Consider the following 24702-nt stretch of genomic DNA (forward strand, 5'->3'; position numbering starts at 1 on the left):
TATATCTGATCCTCCTTCTCCGTAGAGAAATATGTATAAAGTGCAATGATCCTCACCCCCCCAAAACAGAAGATTGGCTAAAATACTCACTTATTATGGCCCACCTTGAACATGAGGGGACTCGAGATGGTGCCATGAATATCTGGCAGCCATTTACGATCTGGGGCTAAGAACTGAGACTGTTGTAATACCTGTGGTACTAACTCTTTCGCCCTATGATTACAGCGAAGCCTCCACAAAAGAGGCCGGTCGGGTCGACCAAAGCAAGTGCAGGAAGCCCAAGGGCGCCCAGTTAGAAATCGATGGCTTCTTAAGATCTGTAGTAGCTTATTTATGAGATGAGGACAAAAAATAAAAATAAATAAATAAAATTAAAAAACAAAAACTCCCTCATGATAGTACATCCCTCAGCATAGCCAGTAACACATTTTCTATAGAATTCTGCAGTTCCAAAAAACGTCACCAGCTGATCCTTTGAAGTAGGACTTGACATCTCTTTGATAGTATTTAGGCTGAATTCCCTCTGCTGTAATTAGATGTCCAAGATACTCATCGCTGTCACTCCAAATTTGCATGTTTCATGCTTTAAAGTAGCCCACTCTCCCTTAGTCTTTTTAAAACTTCACATATCCTCAAATCATGCTCCTCCTGAATCCTTCCATGCACCAACACATCACCATTATATATCTTCACACCAACAACACCCTCCAGTACATGCTCCATTACCCTCTGAAAAAACACAGAGGCGGATATCAAACAAAAAGGCATTCATACATATTTGTAAGTACCGAAAGGCGTGGTGAATGAGGTTAGGTCTTGTGACTGTGGATGCAATGATATCTGGTGGTAAGCTGCGGTCAGAGCTAATGAAATAAGGAATTTGCCACCACTCAGACAACATGACAGTTCTGTTATATTTTGTAGTGGATAGTGATCTGCTATCACAGCCTTATTTAACTCCCTCAAGTCTACATAAAGTCTATCTTCCCCATTTGCCTTCTGAGCCATCACTGCCGCATATATCCATTCAGTTCTCTCCACTTCTTCAATTACTCCGCATTCCCTCTACTTATCCAATTCTGTTTTAATTGCATCCTTAACTATTACAGGTACAGTCCTCACTTTTCCCACCTTAGGAATCATACTCGGCTTGAGTCTTATCCAATGGACATATTTCTTCACATGTCCCAACTCTTTGTGAAAAACATCAGAGAATTGTCAGCCAGATTCATCAAGGTGTTTTGCATTCGCAAACGGTGCGAATTGCAAAATTCGGCCGTTTGCGAATGCAAAAACCTGTTTTGGGATGCATCATTTTTTTTTCTTTTTTCGCAATTTAAGAAAACGCACTTTTTTGCGATTTCTCAAATTGCGATAGCATTTATGAAATCGCAAATTTTGCGATTTCTTAAATGCTATGCATGATTTATTTAAATTTGCGAATTTGCAATTTGGAAGGGAAAAATTACCATGAAGTAAACCTTCATGGTAATTTGCGAAAAGTTTCAAAAGTGCAAAAAAATGCATTTTTGAAACTTATATTTTACACACACACCTGCCGTTGGGACATGTGCGTGAGTAAAATGTACTTACATGACATTTCAGGGGTGCAGGGGGGGTCCTTTGGACCCCCCCATTGCACCCTTGAAATTGCATTCTCATTTTGCGATTCCTTAATTGCAAATTTGCAAAATGAAAATGCCTTCCCATTGATTCCTATGGGCCTCTAGGCCCATAGGAATCAATGTAATGCAATTCCTTAATTGCGATTCGCAATTAAGGAATCGCAAATAAAGAAAATTAAGGAATCGCAAAAACCTTTGCAATTTCTTGATGCATAGGATTTTGCAATACCTAATTTTCGCAATTTAGGAATCGCAAATTCCTACAATGATGCATGTGGCTGCGTGTCTCATAATCAGTGCTTCTCACCCCATTAACCTTTGCTACCACAAGACTTTTCTTAGTAACGGATCCATCGTTCAATCTGACTGAAGGTGTTTCCTTCAGATCCAGGAACACAGATAAATCTCTTTGATGGCACCAGCTAATTAAGGAATCTCCCTTAACAGATACATATATTTCTGCTGGAACCATCCTGTCATACAGTTTAATATTTCCCCATAAGTAACCCATTATAATAATAGACTAACCTCCATAACCTCTGGGCTTCATATCAGGTTTTACCAATCGCACCAACCCTTTCAAGTTGTCTTCAAAGTACTTTGTGGGCATTAATGTTATTTTCGACCCAGAGCCAAATAACATTCTCACAGAAGAGCCATTAATATGCACTACCTCAAACGGCCATTCAGTCTCCCTATTTTTTATATGTAAAATGATTTCTTCACATTCAGAATCTAAGTCATATACTAGCTCTCACTTTTTTCGTACTTTTAGCAGATCTGCAACAGAGTGTAGTGTGACCTTTTCTACCACATATGTTGCATGTGGACACTCCTTAAAACTGTCTACTTGTCCTACATTTCCACACCTAAAACACCTAATCTGGGGTTTCTTTGTCACTTTTTCTTCCTGCCTGCTAGCAGTAGCTGGAATACCTTTAGATTTCACCAGTTGCATTGTTTCCCTCATTTTTTCACTACACCACTGGTTGCGAATAGCTTCCACATGCGCCTGTGAATGCTAGCACGTTTTTTACTTTGTTATCAATTCATTCAGGATGGAGTTGTCTTTCAGCCGCAACGCATCTCTAACTCTGTCTAGCATGCATCCCAGCATGAATTGACCATGCAACCTGTTATCAGTCACCGCACCAAAATTACATGCAGAAGCTAATTTTCGCAATGCTGTTATATAGGCTTCAACTTACTCCTCCGCATTCATTTTGCGAAATAATAAAGCTCCAAAATGGTGCTTATTTTGGCAAGTAGTGTAAATCAAGTTTTTTAGGGCAAACCTCATACTCATTGAGTCTATTAGCATCGTCCAAGGACTACTCAGGCAAATGCTCAAGTACCTCCTGCCCCTCTGAGCCTAAGCAATGTATTAGTAAGGACATTTTTTGATCCACATCCAAAGAGGTACCACACACCTAAGCTCCATGGTATTTACAGGTTCACCCAGAGATGAAAGAAAGAAAGAAGGTGCAGTCACATTCTGCATATTATCAACAATAAAAAGTTACGTTTGTGAAGATAACTAAAATATACTTTTTTATGCTAACCAGTGATCCTCACACACACTCATGGCTCCACACACACACTTAGTCCTAACCATCAGTACCCGACCAGATACTCAAGTTTATGAGTTCTATATGTCGCAGTCTCAGAAAGTAAACAACCACACACACAAAGACAACTGGAATGTTTCAAAGGCGGTCCCTTCTCACACCTCTGGGGTATCCAAAGTTATTGGAGTAGACGCCTCACTCACTTATCGTGACTTGCTTCATCATTCACGCCTATACTCCAGGAGACCTCCTTAGAAGTACTCGAGGCCCTACTGAAAGATACAGAGTGGAACTCAATCACACCAAAGAACATTGTCTTGGGCTGCGCCCATATGGCATTGACCAGGAATTCATTCCGATTTGACGAGGACTTTTACTTACAGACACACGTAACTTCTATGGGCAGTACATTTGGCCCAAGTATAGCCTGTCTGTATATCCATGACTTCGAGCAAAAAAACAAATGGACCAACACCAACCCTCTCACTCAAAGCATCCAACCGTAGAAGAGATTTATGGATGATATACTGGTCATCTGGAGAGGACAAGGGACAGAGACTGTGGCTTTGTGGATTGGTGTAACACAAGAGCTACTTTCTTACGGTTCACAATGACTGCCAGCAAGGATTCAATCACCTTTTTAGGTCTGAGGATCTGGGTTGAAAAGAACCAAATAAAAACAGAGATGCTTTATAAACCAATAGATGTAAATAACCTACAGCAATATGATAGTTTCCATCCAAAAGCCCTCAGGGATAATTTACCAGTTGGCCATTTTCTTAGACTTCGAAAGAATTGCAAGGAAAAGGCAACTTATGACAACCACACAGATCTACTATCAACAATGTTAGCTAACAAACTATATCCTAAACACTTGATTATAAAAGCTAACAAAAGAACAAGGAACAACCAGAGGGACTCTCTCTTGGAGACACACACAAAACCACAGAATGAGAAACTAGTGTGTGTCACCACATACAGGACTCATATAAATGAAACGAAAAAGATAGTCCTACGACTAACACTAACATCAGACTCACTAAACTTTGAGAGACCTATGTTCGCATTCAGGAGAGGAAACACAATCAAAGACCTGTTGGTCCATATGCGGCCCGAACAGAAAGAATTTTCGACACGCACTCTCCAAACAATGTGGAACCTACCTGAGGTAATTGGCCATCATCCTTGTGGCAAATGTAACATCTGACCACTCACAAAGGTAACAAAGGACCTAGATTTGGGATTACGCACACACTGGGTCCTCAAAAACACACAAACTGCAATAGTACCAATGTAGTGTATTTAATCATATGCAAATGCGGTTTGAAGTACGTGGGCATGACCACAAGGAAATTAAGATTACACATCAATGAGCATAGAACTACTTTCCAATGCAAGAAAACCGTCACAAAACGAATGCCACACTTTCTCTCTTCAGGCAATACAGAAAATGATTTCACCGGATGTGTATTTGAGAAATTACCACCAACAACATGTGAGAAACCTCTACTGAGAAACAGACAGAGGTGGATTTATATACTATCGAGCACGGCACAGGGGTATAAATGAGGAAATCCAATGGACACAACTATCATGAACAGAAGATGAGCAAAATCGCCTAAAGAAAAGTGTTAGCGCTCCCGCAGTAGCATGTACAGGGAGTGATTGGAAAGAAATGTGGATACTGGAATAGACACTGATTTATACGCACACCTAAGGGCATAGGACATATAGACATGAGTTTACACTCACCCAAGAACTTAAAACACAAACGTACACCATTATGAGAAAACACAATTAAGTGTAGGTGTATAGACATACATCAAAGATGTAAAAAAAACATTTTTTTACCAATTCTGGCCATTCAAGGCAAAAACCTGACCAACTAGTGAATTCTGATCAGCACGTAACAGGAACCCAGTGCCCCTTTTCCTCTTCCTCCTTCCCCCCTTTTAACTTGCACACATAGATCAAGAAATGATGTGTGTGAGGAGGGCCTTCAACTCCCAGTAAACTGAAGACGTTGCATCAATGACGTCATCATTAGCATCAAAGGTATAAAAACCTTTTTTATCAATTCAGGTAATTCAAGGCAAAAAATACTGACCAACAAGCAAATTCTGATCAGCTCGTAACACGAACCCAGTGACCCTTTCCCCCCCTCGTTTTTAACTTGCTCGCACAGATCAAGAAATTATGTGCATGAGGAGGGACTTCAACTCCCAGCAAACCGAAGAGGTCACGTCAATGAAGTCATCATTAGCTCCAACAAGGAGGAACATGCTCTAAAAATACCGCTGACCGAGTAGAAACTGTTGCTCGGCCGCGGTCTGCTAGACAGCAGCAGGTAGTCGAGAAAGGCAGGGCTGGAATCTGGAATATGGCGGGCGCACCGGCCCCCACCCTCTCGGTGTTAGAGGCAAGTCTGTCACGATACAATGACGCAACAGGAGTGCCTTGATGCCGATTGGCCCCCGGGTCTCCCAGTGACCCCGAAGTGAACCGGCCTGACAAGTAATGGGTTAAAAGGCCTGGGAGCGCGGGAGTCTGCCTCTTTGACTCCGCGATCCATGGCCTGCCCCTTCAGCCTCTAGAGGGGCTGTAATTCTTTCTTTGCCGCTTCCACAGCCCGCCCTTAAGGACAACAGCCTTGCTAGGAGGCGGTAATTTTAATTTATTTTGATTTTGTTTTGTAGTTTGAATCGTTGGAGCGTGGAGCCGCGGCATTGGGAACCAGGCAACCTCATCTTGCTTGTATCTTTCAGGTTGCTCCGTGGGACTGTGAGCAGCCTTGTGTCAGCGGCGCCTGTTTCTAAACGAAGAGCGAGAGGAATTCCGGGGCTCCACATGTGACCTGCTCCGGAGGGTTGTGCTGCGGTCTCCAGATGGGCTGGCCGGGGGCATCAGAGTTTTTTCAGCCTAGCCTTGCTGAAGACTTCGTCTGAGCGGGGTTGTCGCCCTGGCCTGCACCGAAAGGGTGAATGTTTTGAAGGCTCCTGGTGACATGGGGGAGCTTGGTTGTAGATGGTTGTCGGCGCGCGCGTAGTGCTGTGGAGCTGCGGGACAGTGCACTGCCTCGTGTGTTTCCCTGACTCTCTTTGGTGCCCTGCTGAGAAGTGTAGCGGCACACTGTATGGACCCTGAGGGGAAACATCACTTACAACGAAACTTTTACAACGCACTACCATTACAACACGGTCATTACAACGCAAACCATTACAACGCATTGCGCTGGGGGGCACTCTAGGATAGGGAATAGGTTAATTTACTATCCAATAACCTTCCCTAGTGTCCACTGGGACTGGAGTTGGAATAGTAAATTAAACTATTCACTATCCAGCACCCAAAGGCGCTATGCGTTGTAATGGTATGCGATGTAAAAACCGCGTTGTAAAGGCATGCGATGTAAAAGTATGCGTTGTAACGTCATACATCCGACCCTGAGCGTCGCCTTCTCCCCATTTTTAAAACGAACTTCGCTGGATTATTTGTTAACGAGATGGTGTCTGACTAGCGCTTCGCCCTGGTGAGAAGGTGAACCACTGTGACTCCTACAGCATTTTTGCAAATGCTAGGAATGTTGTCTATGTCCTCCGTACCCTTGCGGGCGGGATCGTTACTCCTGGTAGATCGGTTGTCAACCATGGAAGTGCACCTACTGGTGTTGGCACTGAAAATACAAGGCACATGTCGCCTTGACTCTTTCAAATTCAGTGGGGGCAGGTTTTTTCCATTGTGTATTCTCCTTGTGTGTGGGCAGAGAACAGGGGTGCAGGGAGATTGTGGATGGCACATGTGTGGCGCCGAGGTGCAGCTGGACAAGCGCTTTGTGTGCATGGTTGAGGCTGCCGATGAGGAGCTCTCGGTGTCGTGATGGGCGTTAGGGCTCGGTACGCCAGCGTGGATGAATTGTTTATAGTTGCCAAAAGGTAGTGCATTCGTTGTGGCATTTTTCTAGGGTTTGGGGCAATGCTCAATCGCTTGGTGTGAAAGTTGGAGCCATACGGGGGGACATTGGTTGAGCTGCAGCCTGTGTTGTGCAATTGCTGCTTTGTTATAAGGACAGGCTGGGGGGCAGCCTTGACTGCGGTGGCGATGGCAAAGTGGGCTGCAAGCTGCATAATAAATTGGGTAAATAATTCAGTTCTGCTTCAGGATGTTGACGTAGGCCCTCGATGCATGGGTGCATAGCTCGGGTGATGTGAGCTGAAGTACTGTTCTTTCTGTTGGAGGCGGCAAGAACATAGAGGTCAATTTTTCTCTCTGAAAGGAGCATCTGTGGCAGCTGCGCGTGCAGCGACAAAGGAGAGGGTGTCTTGTCCCAGCCTGCGAAACCCAACATTATGTTAATGCACCAACACTGGTACTTTGTCTAAGTGGTCGCAAATGCATCAAGGCACCTGTGTTGCTGTTTGGCTATCACGATTTTAGTTTTCACTTCCTGAGTAAATGATAAATGGCGCGCATGTGTTTCTGTTTCTCAAATCACGTTTTAATTTTGACCTCCTGAGTTAGTGATAAAGGGCGGGGGGTCGGGCTCGAAGTGTCATGTGGACCACGAGCTGAGCCAAAACCAGATGTCTGGCTTGAGCCAGGCACGCCCACCTCTGATAGCGAGGTATGCTCAGTAGTACCCAAGGGAATGTCCCAGGGTTGGAACTGTGGGGCACGGCAATCAGAGGCTGGTGACACCTTTATATTAGTTGCCGACGTTTCAGTTTATTGTATTGTGATCATATAGTGCTTATTATCCCTGAAGATGCCTCAAAGCATTTTTTCAGCAAGTAGCACACTACCCCAGAACCCATAAAGGATTAGTGTTGAATTAGTATAGCGAAATATGAAAGTGATTTGAGTGGTGGTAGGAAACATGCACTGGGTAACCCATTGTTTGTACAGGTCCCGTCTTGGTGTTGACCAAATGCTTGTAGCTTCAGCATTCTTTAAGTATGTTTATGTGCTAGTACGGTGCATTTGTTATTTTACATTTTTTTATTAAATAATGGTGTGAACATGTTTGACATAGGACTCACATAAACCCATTGTACATAGTACGTCTGTGTGTGTGTGTCAGGGCAGCAAGCACATGATAAACACGTGTAAGGTTGATAGTGACTTGCATATTTTAAGCCCAGGTTAGGCATACCACACTGTTTAGTGTCTGTGTGTATGAAACACCTGATAATTGGGGGTAAAGTTGACAAGTGTCCATGTATGTTTCAAGCAAGGATAAAGGTGTATGACCTAGAGATGTCAGGTCTTTGGTACGAATGTGGGTGCACTAAGCAGACTGCATATGCGCTAAACACTCAAGGCAATCACTGCCATGCTTACAGTGGGCGTGTGTGTGCACTAGGTCCATGAGATAATACAGTTGCATGTTTACAGTTTGAATGAGAACAAACTGAATGTGAGGAACAACATAGAACGGTATACTACCATTTGTAGAGTCTGTAAGGTGCACTGAGGGTACAAGAACATAAGTAGTCCGTATGTGCACCAGGCACGATACCAAATTACATACTCTGTAAATGTTACACTGGGGACAAGAAGGCCCCCATGTGTTGCACGCAAGAGGTAACCCATCATGTGTGAATTTTGCCTTGATTGGGACCAAGCATTAGGAAATATCATGTGGGTTTACATGCATTTACTTTAAACAGGATTTGGCAATGCCAATAGCCCGGTTTGGGCAGGAATGTGCATTTCGAGCCATGGCTTCAGCATTCCTTAAATAACCATGAGTGCGCTATTGCACTCCACTCTGTACCCGCTACCTTCCCTAAGTAACCATGAACGCGATATTATATTCCACTGTATACTTCCATTCTTTAATTAGTGGGGCACTCACACACGTGGAGTACACCTTCAGGGGGGCCGGGTACATGGTACATGGTATGCTGTTAAATATAAGCCTGTTTATGAACAAAAGTAACGGATTGGATTCCCCTCTAGTCGGACACAGGGGGTTGGCCATGGGCATTTCCCTTTGTTTGCAATATTTCTCAAAAGGGGTCCAAGATGGGAGATGGTACTTGTCCTTTCCCCTTTTCAAAGGCTTCATTTATCAGGTCATATCAATGACATCGACACAGGTGATGCTAGGGAAAGCATTTAATCTCTTGTGGTTATTTATGAAGAGGTCCCCACGTATACAACTGGGGCTATGCTAGGCACCCTCCCTGTAAGCCTAATTCAATGTCCCCAGGTAATACAACTGATGCTGTGCTAAGCGCTCTCAGTTGATAGTCGGATGGTAATGCAACTAGTGCTATGCTAGACGCTCTCATTGAATGTCGGATTTCAATGATCTTTATGTAATACAACTGATGCTATTTTAGCCTCTCACATTAAAACTTTAGGGCAAGGACCATTCACGGTTAAATTGAGTTTGGACCGGTTCACAAGAAACACCAACTACATATTCAGCTTAATACCTACTGGGGGAGTTACGCTTAGTATGTTACAGCATAGATTCCATGGTTTTGAGGTCGGTCCTGCGAGGCACTGGCCTCGGTGAGGTCACTCAAGTACATTATCAACACTTATGATGTCAAAGCAGTACATCCCAGGCCTGGTTGTCACACCTTCAAGAGTACCTCCGCACACATGTGCGGTTGCACACATGGATTAGGGGTCTGTGTCAAAAAGCATCTAGGCACTAATTATAGGTACACATGTGTTTCAGAACTGCGATATGTCACGCAGTGCTATAGAACCGGTCCGCTTATACTTGTTTGCGCAGTATACCGGTGATTTGTCACACAGTATCGATACACCCTCATGCACATACACGTAGGCACAATAATGCATTTTGCAACACAGTACCTCTGCACCAATGTTTGTGCACCTGTGCAGTGAATGGCCGTGTGGCATCACACAGTACCGTTGCCCCCCTTTTTTTGCTTGTACAAGGAAGCATTATATGCCTGTGGTTTGACACGCGGTATTTCTGCACCCTGTGCCTGAAAACTTACATAGTGTGACGTACACGTGGGGTCACACACTGCTGATGTCCTTGGGCCTGTACGACTAAGCATCCTACTTCTGTGTTGTGTCGCACGGTACCTATTCCCCGGGCGCCTTGTGCAAATTGGTGCGTTTGGATGCCTATGTTGTCAGACAGTACCTGTGAACCATTGGGCACGTACAATTTGGCAAAGGGTGCAGGTGTAGTATCACGCAGTATCGATGCATCCGTTGGCTGGCATATCAGATGTCTGGGTTGTGTCACAACAGTACCTATGCACCCTAGGCTGGGGGTGTGGGTGAAAAGGGGGGTACAGTCTCATGAAGTAGGGCTGGCATGTGAACTGTATCTTTCATTTGATAGCCAAAAACACTTATCAGTTGTGTTTGATTTTCATTTATGTATGACAGGATCCATGGCTGATACCTGGGAAGTGCTCCACACCACAACAACTGCAAGAGGTGAACAGCCAAGGGGACCGGTAGATCCGGAACGTGAATGGCAAATGACGGCATCAAGTGTGATGGGCGATCAATCAAGGGCTCAAGAGGTGCCAGCACTATATTGGTTGTGTATAGGTGTGTTAACCATTGGTTGTGCCAGCCGTAGTAATGTAGCAGTACCCTGCTTCACAGGTGTATGCCTTGCCAGCTTGACCAAACCCAGGGGTAACGGGCGTAAGCAACACCTCAACACCCCTTCTCGGGAAACAGTATTCTGCCTTTACAGCGCCTGTGCTCGCAGGTGCCATCATAGTGGACACTACGTGGCTGGGATATTCCGTAGTAGGGGGTTAGGCATACACAGAGCATATCCCAGAGCATAGTGGTCAGGTGTAGGTGGTTCACGGACTTCATGATATGCGTATGGGAGATCTTGGGGCCTGTGGTTCCCTGGGTAGCCTTCCAATTGCACCAACAATGAGTGTCAGTGTCTGGGGCAACGTGTCTTATCGGGCACAGCGTGATGCCATCAATTGAGCCCAATGCCCCGGAGGCGGGGCATTGGGAAAAAGTCAGGAGGCGGAGTCAGTGACTACATCAGTCGCATGGCAGCGCAGACGCGTGCAGCGGGTGCACCAAAGGCAAGTCCGTATGTGCCCGGCTGCGCCCGGCCGGGACCAGGGGCCAGAACCCCTGGACCGAGTCCGGGGCAGTTGACATATTCCATTAAACAGCTAAAAACCCTCAGGAAAGCTATCGATAAAAACTGCAAACACAGCATAGATCCTTCCTCTAGCAGTAAAACTTGTTACAACTGCCCGTTTAAACTGCACACCATAGGGCAGCACCTGAATAATAAAGAAAATATCACAGAAATGAAATTACTGCTGTTGAACTGCAGATCCCTGCCAAAACATCACGCTGAAATTAACATCCTACTTACCGAGCAACAGCACGCAGCCCTATTCCTGACAGAAACATGGCTGCACAAAGTTGCTGGGCTGGACGTAGTGCAAGCAGTTCCCTCAGGATACTACATTCTGAGGAATGATAGGACACCCCAGAAGGGGGGGTGGGAAACGGGGGAATTGCTGTTATTCTAAAAAATGAGGTAAAGGGATGCATCAAACTGGATCTCGTACTAGACTGTGAGAGCATGGGCTTCACGCTCACATTCACCCCAACGTGCTCCCTCTCAGGAATTTTAATATATAGACCCCCAGACCCATGTGGCGAGTTTATAGAGTCACTCACAGACCCTGCAGCATTAAGGGCGAACTTAGCAGCCAACTTCACCGTTCTAGGCGACCTTAACCTACAACCAGAAGACACTAATATAGGCGATGCACACAACCTCATACTCAATATGCAGGCACTACAACTTGAACAAAGAGTACTATGCCCGACACACAAAAAAGGTCACAGACTAGACTAAGTCTTTTCAAACTTAGACAATCTATTTATAAGCACCCCTTCCCCAGTGCCCTGGTCAGAACACTTCTTGATACCTATCAGCTGGAAGACATCTAGAACCCTCCCCAACTCCCAGCCCCTAAAAATCTGGGACCGACCTTGGGCAAAATTAGAACCCGCAGTTTGGGCAAACACCCTTAAAACCACCAACCCCATAACAGATAATGACCCCACAACAGCAAATGATAAATACGATGAGTGGATCACAGCGTCTCTAGACGCTATTATACCACATGAATGGAGTGCAAGGAAACCCGCCTACAAGAGGCTCCCCTGGTACACCCCTAAAATAAGAGAGACCAAGCAGAAATGCAAAAGATTGGAAAGGGCTTGGAGGAGGGACTACAACCCAGAGAAAAAACAGAGATACAGAGAGGCCATAAAAATATACCAAACAGAAATCAAAAAAGCCCAGGCACAACACTATGAGGAAAAAATCAACCTAGCATCGAATGCTCCTAGGGAAATCGCCAGAATTGCAAAATAAATATCTATATGTCCCAAGCAAGAAATACCCTCAGAACTACTGCCACTGCGTTGTAAGGAACTGGCAGAGTTCTTTAACACCAAAATTCTTAACATCTATAACTCCTTCCCCCAACCTCAACAAACGGAAAACATAGACACCAAAATGCACAGCGACACAAACAAAACTAACACCCTGAGCGACCTCCCAACACTTAATATGTCCAACCTATCCACCCTCTTCACGAAAGTGAAATCTGGATCCCCTCGCGACCCAGCCCCAGCACATTTGCTCCATAAGGTAAAGGAAGCCATACTCCTCACACTTCTGGAAGTCCTCAACCTGTCCCTTACCTCCGTCAGCTGGAAACTTGCTATGGTGAAAGCACTTCTCAAAAAGCCCAACCTAAACCCAGAAATTTGGAGTAACTACCGGCCAGTATCTCTGCTCCCCCTGGTCAGTAAGATCTTGGAGAAACATGTTAATACCTACCTCTCAAATCACCTTGAAACACAAATAATTCTGGATACATCCCAGACTGGGTTTTGCCCCAAACACGGCACTGAGACAGCCCTAATAACAGTAACCGAGGAATCGAGGAAAATCCTCGACATGAGGGGTTCAGTGGCACTCATCCTATTGGATTTGAGTGCCGCATTTGACACAGTACATCATGGCACCCTACTAGATAGACTCAAGGAGGTGGGAGTGCCTGGGAACGTTTTCTCCTGGATCAAGTCCTTCCTAACAGACAGAACATTCCAAGTATTTGAAGGCGAGCATACCTCCAGGTAGATCCCACTCAAGTGTGGGGTGCCACAGGGATCTTCACTGAGCCCCACCTCATTTAACGTATATGTAAGACCCCTTGCCGATATAGTTACCCCATTTGGAGCTAGAATAGTAACATACGCTGATGATACGCAACTTGTGGTAGCCCTCAACCACCGTGACAGCAGCACAATCGACCTGGAAGAATGTCTGACGAATGTGGCTATCTGGATGGATCAGTCTTACCTGAAGCTCAACAGGGACAGACTGAACTTATGATCCTCGGTAAGACAACCAGTCACCCCACAGATCTAAGATGGCCAGCATGCCTCGGACCAACTCCTTAACCCAAGGACAAAATAAAGAGCCTTGGAATATGGCTGGACAAGCCACTAAAACTTGACCACCAAGCGGTTCAAGTCGCAGCAACATGCTTCAGCATTTTAAGACAGCTCAGGAAAATCCTTCCACTTCTACCATTCACCGCACTAAGAACTATGGTACAAGCCTTGATACTCCCCCGGTTAGACTACTGCAATGCACTATACCTAGGCACCCCTAACGCCGTAATAAGAAAACTTCAAGTGGTACAAAACTGCGCAGCCAGACTCTTATATAACCTCGCCAGGAAACAATCAGCCAAGCAAGCACTGAGAACACTGCACTGGCTCCCATATCCGGGCACGTTAGGTCCAAATCACTCTGCATTGCGCACAAGACCCTCTGGGACACAGGCCCAAAAGTCCTCTCATCGCCCCCGTTGCAATCTGAGCTCGGCCAATCTGTTCCTAGCCAAGGTACCAAAGATTAGGAGGGCGAGAGCGGGGGGACGTATGTTTCCATAAAATGCAGCCACTCTGTGGAACACACTCCCCCTCCAACTTAGATCCACAACACAGCACCTCCCATTCAGAACACAGCCATGCGCTTTACCAAAAATCGATTTAATAATTTAATAATTTTGTGGCCTCATGACGGTATGTCCACTTTCCCTGAGTCAGACAGCCCTAGCATGTCTATCCCGCACTTTGGAGGGGGGTGGGGGAATGACTGGGTACGCCTTGGTAGAAGGGTGGGTCGACATGTCTGTGCCGGGGGTACACCCTGAAGCAGAGACTCCAGAGATTCCAATGGGGGGAAGCGAGTCTGTGAGGGCTTTGAGCCACTCGGAAAAAAATAAATGATAAATAACTAGTAACAAACTGGTGAGGCTATCTAGGGCTTTACACCTACAGACTATAGCCCAGGGGTGCATCTGGGGGGAGTCATGCTTCTTAAAAAGATGGCGTCCATTTGTCCAAATCATCAGGGAAGGAAATCGTCACAGAGAATCTTCTTGCCTAGTTAGTGGTGTATAGGGACAGGGCATGACCTTTCAGTGAGTTTTTTTGGGGGGGCTCGGATAGTCGGACTAAAAAATATAATGGCTTGCCTAGTGAATTTTAAGGACAGGGCATGACCTTTCAGTGTTGGAGGGTAGGGGGGGCCAGATAGTCAGTCAACTGCGCTAGCCTGCGGCAGTAAGTTTATGATTGGTGAGCAGTAAATTTAAGGTCCTTAGAGGACGGCGCCATTCTTGAATGGGGTCGCCCAAGGGGAGAGACAAGTGGTCTCTCCTAGAACTCCAGGGGCAGTTACAGCCTGATGGCTAGATGGGTGTGGGGGAGAGAGGAGTCACGCTTTCTCTAGGCTGGTTGGCCACCCCACCTGTGCACAATGACGCCAGTAAACTTCGCAGAGATGCAAGGGCCCCCTTTAATGGAGTTATGGGGGAACCGGGAAGTACCCTCACGGTAAACGGGCCATCTGTGCATGCGCACTCCGACTGAAGGGCGTGGTTAAGTGCTAAGGATCTGACACCAGTTAGTGACCTTGCAGTAAGCCCAAATAGGATACATTATTAATTCATTGCTGTAAGTGTCCGATCATGTACCCCTCTTCCTGATGCCAATGTCAATAAAAATCCTTGATATTGAGGCCTGATGCATATATTGTTACCTCCTGTCATTGCCAATGTGAAAAGCCAAGAATTTCCACAGGAGTCAATAAGTTTCTTCCTTTTATTTAAGATATCAAGTCCAGGTCAGGAGACCCCAACCATCAGAGGTCAGAGCTGCTCCAGCATCCAGCTCCAACTCATGCAGTTCAAATCATTACATCCTAACCTGGAGCACTCCGCTCATACCCATTCCGGAAATAAGTGAAACATACCACATAACTCCTAGTACACCCTACCACAGTCACCTTGCTTGGCTTGATTAATCCAGAGCAACATAGCGCAAATCACAGCAAGTGTTCCATGGTTGGAGCATGGGTGCTCTCAGGCATCCACCCTTGGACTTTGGTGCATTCCCAGATTTACCATTACTGGTTGGCCTGGGAATGTGTCAAAATGCTACACCTCCTCAGCGTAACAGGAAGAAATATCTTTATTTCTTCTCTTTACTTTCTCTTTCTATGTGTCTGCATTCTACAACACACACAGAAAGATGAAAATGTCTCAGAGGATTGTTCATGTGGTGGAAGGTGTGCCTTCCTGCATAAAAACAATCCTGCTTACAACGTAGGCACCCTTGCACCATGGTGCAAGAGTGCCTGTATTGGTGCTAGGTAGCACATTGTGCGCCAGCGCAGGAAAAGACAGGAGCGCACTGTATAATGGTAAATACGGTGCGTTCCTGCCCTTTCCCTATCAAGCAGCGCTTGCTGCGTTGCGTATGTTTTTCATAAATGTGCCCCTCATTCTCTCCAAAAATTACTTTTTTGTCGCAGATGCACTGTGTCAACACTTTCACAGCAACACTGCACTGAGATTGGTCATTAGTTGTAACCTGAGGTAGCTGAACAGCCTGTCTTTAACACTCAGTTAAGCCAATCCTAACTTTCCCATAGGAGCACCACACACAGCTAAGGTATTGAATGTCAATGCAATTGTACCTTTCTGCAGCAGTACTTTTACATGAATCCACCAAAAACCTCACATTGCCCTGACTCTATGTCAAATCAGCCTCCAGACCCACTTTGGTAGTCACCTGCACCCCTGCGACCCAAACGTGGGGCTCCCCTGCAGTGTAGTACCAGAATGTCATTGTCAGAATATTATCTACCAGAAATATTGTGTCTTAAATATTGTATACAAACATATAACCCCCAAGAATTAATAAATGTAAATCTAGATCAACATCATGACCCAAATTTGCCATATTTCCTGTTTAATCATTGTGAACACATCACATTTTTCTCATTATGCACAACATATTCTATACATGTGAAACAGTTTGTTGTTGTACAAGTTCAAATTAATAGAACGCAAAATCCATAAACATATTATCAAAATGCCTCACCAGAAAGAAAGCCTTTACAGCCTTACAGAACACAGCATATTTTCCAAAGGAAAGACGGATCAGAATTTCCGATCTCGTTTGAAAACAGTAACCACTTTCTAGGACAGTTGAACTCGCTTTGCTAAAATGTTCTACTTAAATTACGTAGCGAGCCGCTTTAAAATGCAATTATACTATTTGAGCGAAGAAATGTGTTAACTTAATTAAAATGTTGATTATTTGAACGCTGAGACCTGAATTTTTGAGCATATCAATTGTACCTTTTTATTTAATAAAACGAGTACGTGTTAACGAGAGATTGAGAGCCCCACGCTTATTACTGCACACTGGAATGTGAAAGCGATTCCTACTTCAGAGAAACGAAAAGCAATTATCATAATGAGCGGCTAAAAGGAATGAAATGTCATGATAGTCAGTGGTTTGTACAAAGCGCGCATAAAGTGTTACCCAACTGACGTTTTGACCTTACTCGAAAAGTTTCGATACACAGAAGAAATCAATTCGGCAGTTTTAAAAAAAAAACATTAACCATATATTAACGCCATTAGAGCGTACATATATTGTCATTAAATAAGCCACTGAGGGCGACCGCCATTACCACAGTGCGATGACGTCATGCAAGTGAACCATCATTTATAAGGCAGGGTACTTAAAGATTCCATTTTACACACTGGTGACATAGCTGTGGTTCAATGGGCTGTTTCAGAGTGGCGATAGATTTCCTTTATTTTGTATGCTCCTGTGCCCTGACAATAATCGATACTTGGCTGAGGCCTCGTTAATAATTTACATTTCAAAATGCTGTTTCTGCGCCACTTAGCTTAGATATTAGCTCTTGAAAATGTTGAAGGTTCATTTGCAATACTGTCAAGATCAAAATTCATAAATATTAGATTGGTTATTTTTTAACGTGTCGGCTTGGGTAATGGACCGCGCCTTCAGAAGAGGTGCACGTTTTTCATGTCATTTAAAAGAAGTCATCAACAGGCTGAATGGCTTGATGAAAGATATTTTAGAGATGTTCACCCAAATGCATTTTTAGGAGTTAAGCAGCAGCTATACGGGCAGATTTGCGCTGTGCTGGATGGAAGAATCCACCTCTGCTCTACTCGTGCTGCCTAGGGAAGTGCTTTGCATGCTCTCTAGATTCATGTGGCATTCTCCCAGCTCGAGACCATGCAAATGAAACACACAAGGAGCTCTGCAACAGACTTCTTTATTCTTCAGCATACGATCACACACTGCAAGCATTGCGTCAAGACTTTAATAACCACACCTTAACACCTCGCAGCAGTTTGCGTAATTCTTGTTTAAAGTCCGCTCAGAACCACAAGGGTCCTAGGACTCTTCGGGGCATATTCTCAAGGATTTATCGCAGAGTTAGCAGCACTTTATCGCAGCCAAAGTCATGATAAATGTATCGCTCCAATCACAAGCTGGTGTTAACAGTCCATATCACCAGTTTACCTGCGATAGCAGGCGCAAAAAGCATTGCCACAGATGAGCCCGGTAATTAACACTAACGAGATGCTGAGTAGGCATTCCTGTGTAAAAAGCCGCCAAAATACCACTCTGCAACATTCACAACGACCAGCCAGATCACCAATAAGATCACGAAACGGGGGATAAGGCGCGTTAGCAGCAGGGATTTAACACCTGCTCCTACCTGGTGTAACGTTGGACGACAACCTACACCATACAAGGGAGCCCAGCCCAGAGCCACACCAGAAGAACAATTGATGCCATGGAGCTACTGAACATGCTGCTCGGAGCCCCAAGAGGGTCACACACCCACCGCTACAACCCCCAGGCCCGCCATCCCCCACCCCCGGACCCACCTCCTCAGACTACCACAGAGGCAGCACAGACATAGACAGCAGACCTTCAGAAAACGCACCAGCATCCAGACCTAACACCAGAGGATGTCATTGTCCACTACAGGCTCAAAAGGACAACCATCCACTGCATCCTGAACATCATTGCCCACAGGCTGACGGTACCAACATAGCGAACAACCAACATTCCTCCGCAGACAAAGCTGCTTGCTGTGCTGCATCTGTTGGACTCTGGTAGCTTCCAACCAACAACAGCCAGAGTCTGAGGAGTCTCACAGCCAGCCCTATCAAAGTTCCACACAACTGTCTTGGTTCCATCGTCAGCTTGGTACCCCAGTACCTTCACTTCCACCACACTGCGCAGGAACAGCTGGAGACCAAGCAAGGTTCCTACGCTATAGCTGGCTTCCCGCACGTGTTGGGGCAATTGACTGCACACATGTCCTACTTGTGCCCCCTGCAGACACTGCACACAATTACCGCAACAGAAAGAACACGCATTCCATCAATGTGCAGGCAATAGTGGACCACCAGTGACTCTTCACCAATGTCGCCGCCAACTACCCAGGCAGTGTTCATGATTCCTACATCTTCCGACAGTCCATCATCAACCAGCGTTTTCAGGATAGCACCTACAGAAACACTCTGCTCGTTGGTGAGTTCCAAATGAACACACCACACACTCCAACTCCACAATCATGCAATTCACAACTCTGGGAATGCACACGTTACAAACTCACATACAACATGCCAAACAACATGCCCACCTACCAGACACGACAGCACAACTTACTGTGGTAGCCTGGGCTAGCCATCTACATGAGCCATCAACGGCATGGCACCTCAGCCACACAATAGCAGATCGTGGGGAGAGGTGGGAACCAGGCATGTGCAAAAGAGGCAAGTGACCTATGAATGAGAATGTACACAATGCCAATTGTGGTGTAGATGTGCTGGCCAGACTGCAGGATGCAGACCACAGACATATACATGTCGACATACACTACTGATGTGTGGAGTGTTGTCGACAGTGGACGCAACCATGTCACCCCAGTCAGTGGGGAAGATTTTGGGGTCAAATTTGTTCCACCATGATGTAGGTATGCACCCTGTGATTCGAGTCCCACAACATGAGCAACATGTTCGTAAGGGGGAGTCACTGCCCCTACATTCGTCCATGCTTTTATACTTGATTGTATTGTTCATGAACATGTCACGTCTGTGTGCAGGAGGTGTTGATTGTCCCTCTGCAATGGGCATAGGAGATGCGCTTTCACAGTGTGTTCCATGTATGTTTCCGCATTGGTACAAATTACATACAGACTGCATGTCGATGTACATTGGGAATTCTTTTGAGGAGATTGTTCTACATCACGGATGTGAGGTTGTACTCATACATTGTCTTTTCACAGTTTTGATCTCTGCTTTTCTGGTGCATTTTTCCACAGGACGCGTGGGAATTGCAGGCCTGTCGCTGGTTATCGCTGATTTTTGTGCAGTGTTATTTTCCCGCGATGGATTGCAATGTGAAGAGTTGTGTTAAGCTAATTTTGCGATAATTATCACACGTTCTTGAGAATATCCCCCTTCATCCTAAAGACACTACATCTCTACCTTTGTGCAATAAAAAGTACAAATAACATTAATATATATTTTCTAAATGAGTCATTGAGGCAACCACACGGTCTGGCAGATCAGGTGGTATGAGGTAGTTGAAGGTTACATTGATCTTTAACCAATGTTATAGGCTCTGATGCTTGATCTAGTTATTCAGGAGGGGTTGCCTCACTCACGAACAGACGAACATCGAGGCAAATGTCTTAAGTGTGTTAATCCCCAAGTGATAGACTTTCCATGATGATGAGTGCTCACCATGTTACCTTTGATCTTTATAACTCTCATAGGGTCGACAGCAAATGGGGGTTCTATTTTCTGCTTCTGCATGAACAGGATCCCGTCCCCTTTATTGAAGACCGTTTTGTGGACTCGTCGGCGCTGATCAGCATAGATTTTCATCTTGTACTTTTGAGAAGGGTCTGTGACATGAACCATATCAGCGTTTATTGATTGATCTGATGTCCATTGTGGTAGCTTAGTTCCAATGGCTCTCCCAAATTGCAAGATGGCAGGAATCTCACCAGTGGTGGAGTGTTGAGTTGATCGATAGGCATGAAGAGCTTGATTGATGACTTGTTTTAGATCGATTCCCTTCATCAATATTTGCTGACCAACTCTCTTTAGGGTGCCTATAAATTGCCAGAGAGGCGTATTCCTTTGATGTTTGATATTGAGTCTAACAAGAAACCCCTTGGACTCTCTGTTATTGAAAGGCAGGATGTTGTCACATTTTAGAACAGCAAGGATGCTGCACGCTGCAAAGATGTCATCAAGCTGCTCGATGACTGTATCATGGATTGTTGATGATGAGTCTTCCACTAAAGGAAAATGTGAGTATTCATCAATGACTACCATATGATGATGTCCATTTTAGGGGCCCAAAGAAATCAACAGACACTCTCTCCCAGGCATGCACAGGAAGATGAGATATGGTCAATGGATGCTGCATCACTTTTGGAGATAAGCAGTTCCAGAAATGGGATGGATTAAACCCAGATCTGTTGACTGGGTGTGAGTGGTTGTTTGGTTCAGATGCTCCGTCCATCACCACCCCCTTTTGTACCACTTTGTTCGCCATAAGTTGGCAGGGTATGCTCAGATGTGAGTCCCTTGCTCACTTTGCCACTGGATTCAAGCAAGCCTGGCTGAAGATGGCTGAAATGCCAGAAACCGGTCCTCGGAAGCTTGTTTCCGGTCCAGGGAAGGCATGGCTTGGCAGTTCGGGCTGGACTGTTCCTATGAGGCACAGGGTCAGACTGATTTTCATATGGCTATGTCTGAACTGGGGTGGTAGAGTGGGCTAAAGAACGGTGATGGATTAAACCCAGATCTGTTGACTGGGTGTGAGTGTTTGATTGGTTCAGATGCTCCGTCCATCACCACCCTCTTTTGTACCACTTTGTTCGCCATAAGTTGGCAGGGTATGCTCAGACGTGAGTCCCTTGCTCACTTTGCAACTGGATTCAGGCAAGCCGGGCTGAAGACGGCTGAAATGCCAGAAACCCGTCCTCGGAAGCTTGTTTTCGGTCCAGGGAAGGCATGGCTTGGCAGTTCGGGCTGGACTGTTCCCATGAGGCACAGGGTCAGACTGATTTGCATATGGCCATGTCTGAACTGGGGTGGCAGAGTGGGCTAAAGAACGGTGATGGATTAAACCCAGATCTGTGACTGGGTGTGAGTGTTTGATTGGTTCAGATGCTCCGTCCATCACCCCCCCCCCCTTTTGTAAAGCTTTCAGTTCTTTCTTAACTCATTCATCCAAGCGATGGAACTACACTCGAACTCTTAGTACTCTTTTGGGAGCTGCAATGCCGGGGGGTTCTCCATGGGCCAGTTCAACGACTTGCTGTCTCAGGTTTTCATGGATGACAATTCTCGAGCCTCTCAATATGATACCACTTCTGGTGATGTATTGTTCATCCTGTACATTTTTTTTATTTAACAACGTCAGCAAAGGATTGAATGCTTTTCTTCTACGCTTGAGTTGAAATGTGGTCTTTGAGGATAATCATGTTCTTATCTGTATTGTTACCAGCAATAATCTGTTCAATGGATAGGGCTGCTGGCCTGCTGGGCCTCACAATGAAGTTGACATACTCTTCAGCCGCTTTGGATGTTGCACTGTAGTGGTGTAGGAACACTTGTGAAAAGATATTGGTAGGGTTTTGATCTAGCTCCGGCTTATGCACAATTTCATAGTCATACACTTGCAGTCGCAACCCCCACCTTTCAATGCGAGGGAACATCTTAGCTTTTGGATTTCCAAAGTTAGTGAGCAACGCCTGGTAGTCAGTGATAGTGAGAAACATTTTCCATATAGAAACACATGAAATTGTTCACAGACCCACACTACAGCCAGACTCTCCTTTTCCGGTGGAGAATAGGCACGTTCATTATCACATTTAGACAAGTTTTGACTGACACAGGCCACCATCTGTCTTTGAGCATTTGGAAGACCATTGTGTACAGCAAGGATGGGCCCCAGCCCCACTGGGCTCGCATCTACTGTGATCTCTGTACGTAGTTTGGGGTCAAAATAAGCAATTTCAGGTACATTCTCAATAGCATGTTTTATTCTTTTGAAATTTTGGTTGCTTTTAGGAGACTGCTGGAATGGGACATTTAGCTTAGTTAAGTCTCTCAATGGGGCACCCACTTTTGCAATGTCATGAATGTACCTTAAGCAGTAACTGGCCATGCCTAAGAGGGATCATAGCATGGTTACATCTTGTGCGGAACAAGTAGATGAGAGTGCTTTCACCTTCAGGACTCAGGTGCCATTCACCTATCAGAGATTATGCGCCCAAAGAATTTAAGTTTGAGATAAACTCACACTTTACTGCCATCAAAGTGAGGCCTGCATCAGCAAGTGACTGACACTTGTGTAAGACTTGGCATGCTCCTTTCGTGTTGTCCCAAATACCAGTATGTCATCACTGTAATTATAAGCATGTTAAAAGGTTGAATTACTCAACGTGTAACACCCTTAAATACTTCTGCAGCCAAAGACACTTCAAAACTCAGGGGCATATTATCAAGGGATTTATCTCCGCTTTTTTGGCTTTAAAAGCCAAGAAAGCGGAGATAAAATTATCTCCCTATTACCTAGATGTCGCTAACACCAGTTAGCGACAGCTAGTAGGAGATAGCGACCATCTTGGGCCCCGTTTTGCATATCAGAGAAATGTATCACTAATGACATGCAAAGTGGGCGTGCAAAGATGTTAGCGACTGGAAACAGTCGCTAACATCGCTATCTCCTATTACCAACTTTTGGAGATATTGGCGCTAAGCGCGAATATCTCCAAAAGCTAACACCTGCCCTGAGCAGTTCTTAGCCATGTTATCCAATGGGAGGTCGATAACATGGCTAAGAGCATTTGCTCGGTAATGCATGAATATCGCTGACTTTACAGCGATATTCATGCATTTCGGCCGAATTTTATCGCTTTGGAAATAAACCTTGATAATATCAAGGCTCCTAAGCGATAAAAATCGTCGCTACACGGCGATAAAATTATTGCCGCTAAGCCAACCTAGCGATAATTATCGCTAGTTGTTGGTAATATGCCCCTCAGTCTTTTGTATCTGAACAAGCCAACATTAGATGAAAAGTAGTAATGTATCAGCAAATTCTCTTCCAGCTTGAGCTAATGGCGTCCCTTGCTCAAGTCAAGGGGGAAGAAGACTTTGGCTCAGTTTAATTGCATTATCATGTCCGCTTTTTGGGGACAAGGATGCCTTTCTCTCTCGATTGCTTTGTTGCCCTCGTGCATATAAACACAAATGCGCACTGCACCTCCGCTGCCCTTTTTTAGCATCACCATATTGGGCGAAACCTATGGTGTAGGGTTGGTGGACCGTTCAATGATGTCATGCTTCAACAACGTGCCTAACAAAAAAGAATGTGTTCATCTGTAACGAAACTGGTGCTCATGTAAAGCGCTCTGATATCCGATGTCTCGGGTCTAGTTCGTGCTATATAAAACTCTAAAAAAAAAACTAAAAAAAAGAAACAGTGTTTCTAATTATTTCTCAATGACTTCTTGCAATACCAACAGGGCAAAGGTACTTGTTAGTATGAAGTTGCAATTTCATTTTCTTGAGTATTCCTAAACCATGAAATGATGATGGAAACTGGCTTACAATTTCGGACTAAGCATTTTCTCAAATTGCATTCTACTGCTAAATTTGCTACTATTACTGATTGACAATACCAAAGTATTACTATGACGTAAAACCTTTCTACTGCCTTGCAAAACAATCCTTAATGCAAAGCATCATTACCAGTCTTGAAACTGTTACTTACCTGCAAATGAGTTCCGCTTGGTGCCAAAATAATATAACAAAGGTAACAATTGTTTGCATAACAATTGGTCTTGGATTCAGTCTCCGATTGTGTGTAATTATTTCGTGCCTGAGTGTGTACAACAAATGCTTAACACTGCTCTCTGGTAAGCCTAACTGCTCTACCACACTACCACAAATAGAGCTTTTAGTATTATCTTCTTAAGCCTCTGGCGATCCACTGAACTCTGTGCACACTATACCTTACTTTTGTATAGTATATATAGAGCCAGCTTCCTACAC

Source organism: Lissotriton helveticus, chromosome 4_1 (assembly GCF_964261635.1).
Source record: "Lissotriton helveticus chromosome 4_1, aLisHel1.1, whole genome shotgun sequence".
Taxonomy (NCBI): Eukaryota; Metazoa; Chordata; class Amphibia; order Caudata; family Salamandridae; genus Lissotriton; species Lissotriton helveticus.